This window comes from Triticum aestivum, chromosome 5B (genome assembly GCF_018294505.1).
Source record: "Triticum aestivum cultivar Chinese Spring chromosome 5B, IWGSC CS RefSeq v2.1, whole genome shotgun sequence".
In the NCBI taxonomy this organism is placed as follows: domain Eukaryota; kingdom Viridiplantae; phylum Streptophyta; class Magnoliopsida; order Poales; family Poaceae; genus Triticum; species Triticum aestivum.
The window spans coordinates 66,569,972-66,574,750 of NC_057807.1; positions in this window are offsets into that span (position 1 = coordinate 66,569,972).

Below are 4,779 nucleotides of genomic sequence, written 5' to 3' on the forward strand. Positions count from 1 at the left end.
ATAAGTGTTGTGTCAAAACCAATTTTTATTTTGTTTTTGTATTATATCTACTGTATTCCAACTTTTCTATGGCAAAAACTCATCAAAGAAAACCATAGAGCCATCAAAATAAGCAGACAACACAAAGAAAATAGAATCTGTCAAAACAGAACAGTCTGTAGTAATCTGGAACTTTCGAATACTTCTGTAACTCCGAAAATTCTACCACATAAGGAAGACCAGCATAATTTGTATATTAATCTTCTGCAAAAGGAATCATGGCAAAAGCTCTTTTCTGTGATTTATGATAATTATTTTCATGAGTGCAAAGTTTCTGTCTTTTTCAGCAAGATCAAACAACTATCACCCCAGAAGATCCTAAAGGCTTTACTTGGCACAAACACTAATTAAAACACAAGAAACACAATCATACTAGTAGCATAACTGTGCTAACACTCAGGAACAGAAAGCAAAAAAGAAAAAAATAAATTTTATTCATTGGGTTTCCTCCCAACAAGCGATATAGTTTTACGCCCCTAGCTAGGCATAAAGCAAGGATCTAAGTTTTGTCATCCTTTTTCTTCTTAATTTTCTTAGAGGTTTCTTCATCATGGGGTTTTGTAAACACAACATAAAACATATTATCCATGGAAACTTTAGCATTCCTTAGTTGGTTTTCATCATAGCCCCTTTGATTACCCGCAACAAGCCAAGAGTAGTGTTGATTAACATTATTAAAAACTTGTTGGATTATATCTATAACGGGACTTCCTTTTTAAGATTCTCATCAAAGATCTTATTATCCCCAAGAAGATGCCTTAGTGCTTAGTCACTATTGTAGATAATTTCATCTATCATGGGGGTTTCACGATTCATTCCATAAAAATAAAAGATTTCCCTAGCTTCTCGTATTATGTAGTCAAATTCATTTATAAGAACGAGAGTGGCCAACTTTTTGGCCCTAGGATTCTTTATGTCAGGGATATCAAAAAACAATATTTGCAAAGTGGGATGGGTACGAATAAATTTACTTTCTAGTTTCAGAACTAGTGCTGAAATAGCATTCACATAAGATCTAGTAGTTTTAAGTATAGGAGCATCATCAAGACTTAGATTCCCAACACAACTGAAAAAATATTGAATACGTTCTTTTCCCATAACATTCCCTTGCCCCAAGATAAAAGTTTTAGCATCCAAATTTCCCGTACGTCCAAATTTAGGAGTTAGGCCATCATCCGTTGGTGCCATACCGAAATCACTCATGATTGCAAGCAAAGGATAGATCTGACAAGAAAACAGCGAACAGACAAAGAGAGGCGAATAAAACGACAAATTTTTGTGAAGTGGGGGAGAGGAAAACGAGAGGCAAATGGTGAATAATGTAAATTGAAAGGAGATGAGATTTGTGATTAGGAACCTGGTTATGTTGAAGATCCTCCCCGGCAACGGCGCCAGAAATTCCTTTTGATGTCGCTTGAGGCTACGTCGGTATTTACCTAAAGAGGAAGGGATGATGCAGCACTGCGCCCGTAGGTATTTCCCTCAGATATGAAACTAAGGTTATCGAACCAGTAGGAGAACCAAGCAACACAACTAAAAAGCCCCTGCACACAAATAACAACACCTCGCAACCCAATGTGTTAAAGGGGTTGTCAATCCCTTTCGGGGTACGGCGCCTCGAGATAGCAAAGGACGTGAGGTAAATTTGTAGATAGGATAAATAGATCGCAGAACAAATAAATAGCAACAAGGTATTTTTTGTATTTTTGGTTTAATAGATCTGAAAATAAACGCAAGGAAAAAGTAGATCGCAAGGCAAATATATGAGAAAGAAGACCCGGGGGCCGTAGGTTTCACTAGTGGCTTCTCTCGAGAAAAATAGCAAACGGTGGGAACACAATTACTGTTGGGCAATTGATAGAACTACAAATAATCATGACTATATCCAAGCAATGATCATTACATAGGCATCACGTCCAAGATTAGTAGACCGACTCCTGCCTGCATCTACTACTATTACTCCACACATCGACCGCTATCCAGCATGCATCTAGTGTATTAAGTTCATGGAAAAACGGAGTAATGCAATAAGAACGATGACATGATATAGACAAGATCCGTTTATGTATTGCGGCAGATATGGATCCTATCTTTTTATCCTTAGTAGCAACGATACATACGTGTCGGTTCCCTTTCTGTCACTGGGATCAAGCACTGTAAGATCGAACCCACTACAGGGCACCTCTTCCAATTGCAAGATAAGATCAAGTTGGCCAAGCAAAACCCAAATATCGATGAAGAAATACGAGGCTATAAGCAATCATGCATATAAGAGATCAAAGAAACTCAAATAACTTTCATGGATATAAAAAGAAATAACTGGTCATAAACTCGAAGTTCATCAGATCCCAACAAACACACTGCAAAAAGAGTTACATCATATGGATCTCCAAGAGACCATTGTATTGATAATCAAGAGAGAGAGGAAGCCATCTAGCTACTAACTACGGACCCGAAGATCTACAAAGAACTACTCACACATCATCGGAGAGGCACCAATGGAAGTGGTGAACCCCTCTGTGATGGTGTCTAGATTCGATATCGTGGTTTTGGACTCTGCGGCGGCTGGATGAATATTTCGTCAACTCCCCTAGGGTTTCTGGAATATTGGGGTATTTATAGAGCAAAGAGGCGGTCCAGGGGGCACCCGAGGTGGGCACAACCCACCAGGGCGCACCTGGGCCTCCTGGCACGCCCTGGTGGGTTGTCCCCTCCTTGGGACTCCCCCCAGGTGCAACTAGGGCCCAACTTCTTCCTTTTGGTCGATAAAAAATCATCGTAAATTGGCGTGGCATTTGGACTTCGTCTGATATTTATTTCCTGTGATGTAAAAAACATGTAGAAAACAACAACTGGCACTTGGCACTATGTCAATAGGTTAGTACCAAAAAATGATATAAAATGACTATAAAATGATTATAAAACATCCAAGATTGATAATAAAACAACATGGAATAATAAAAAATTATAGATACGTTGGAGACGTATCAGCATCCCCAAGATTAATTCCTACTCGTCCTCGAGTAGGTAAGTGATAAAAACAGAATTTTGATGTGGAGTGATGTTTATCATGTCATATCATATTCTTTTCTTTATAGCATGGACATTTGGACTTTTATGTGATTCAAAGCAATAGTCTAGTTTTGACATAATAATTTAGATACTCAAGTATATCAACAAGCAACCATGTCTTTCAAAATATCAATGCTAAAACAAGTTATCCCTAGCCCATCATGCTCAAACATTGATCCATTCATGAAACACACTCGAATATTAGCTACACCCAATACTTAAGTACGATCATATTGCCCCCTAGTTGGTGCTTTTATAAGAGAGGATGGAGACTCAATTTCAAAAATAAAAGTTGCATAAAGTAAAAGAAAGGCCCTTCATAGAGGGAAGTAGGGATTTGTAGAGGTGCTAGAGCTCAAAGCGAAAAAAATAGAGATAAAAACATTTTGGGAGGTGTTTCCATCCCACCAACGAAAATGACTCAGAGCATCCCAACACTTTCCATGCTAGATATATCATAGGTGGTTCCCAAACAGAAAATAAAGTTTATTCATTTTTCCACCATAACTTTCACTTTCCATGGCTAGCCGAATCCACGGGTGCCCTCCATACCAACACTTTCCAAGGAATTTATTATTTGACAACATAAAGTAAATTCATTTTTGCATTTCAGGACTGGGCATCCCTAATACCTTTGCCTTACTCTCGTGCAATGACAAGTGAATAAACACTCGTCGTGAGAATAACACATCTAGCATGAAAAATATTAACCACTCGTTACCGTTCCGCGAGCGAAACAAACACACAAAAGAGAAGTTTATTTTGAAAATTAGAGATGGCACATGCAAATTTGCTTAGAATGGCAAAAGAATACTACTTATAGGTAGATATAGTGGACTCATGTGGCAAAACTGGTTGAAAGGATTTTGGATGCACAAGTAGAGGTCATACTTGGTGTAAAATGAAGGCTAGCAAAAAGATTGAGAAGCGACCAACCAAGAAATGAATAATCTCATAAGCAAGCATTAAGCATAATTAACACTGAATAATGCACCACAAGTAGGATATAATTTTCATTGCATGATTATTGACTTTCGTGCATGCATAGGGAATCACAAACCTTAACACCAATATTCTTACTAGAGCACAATTACTCATCAATTCACTAGTGGCTTCTCTCGAGAAAGATAGCAAACGGTGGGAAAACAATTACTATCGAGCAATTGATAGAACTTCAAATAAGCATGACGATATCCAGGCAATGATCATTACATAGGCATCACATCCAAGATTAGTAGACCGACTCCTGCCTGCATCTACTACTATTACTCCACACACCGACCGCTATCCAGCATGCATCTAGTGTATTAAGTTCATGGGAAAACGGAGTAATGCAATAAGAACGATGGCATGATGTAGACAAGATCTGTTTATCTATTGCGGTAGATATGGATCCCATTTTTTTTATCCTTAGTAGCAACGATACATACGTGTCAGTTCCCTTTCTGCCACTGGGATCAAGCATCGTAAGATCGAACCAACTACCGGGCACCTCTTCCCATTGAAAGATAAATAGATGAAGTTGGCCAAAAAAAACCAAATATCGATGAAGAAATACGAGGCTATAAGCAATCATGCATATAAGAGATCAAAGAAACTCAAATAACTTAACTGGATATAAAAAGATATAACTGATCATAAACTCGAAGTTCATCAGATCCCAGCAAA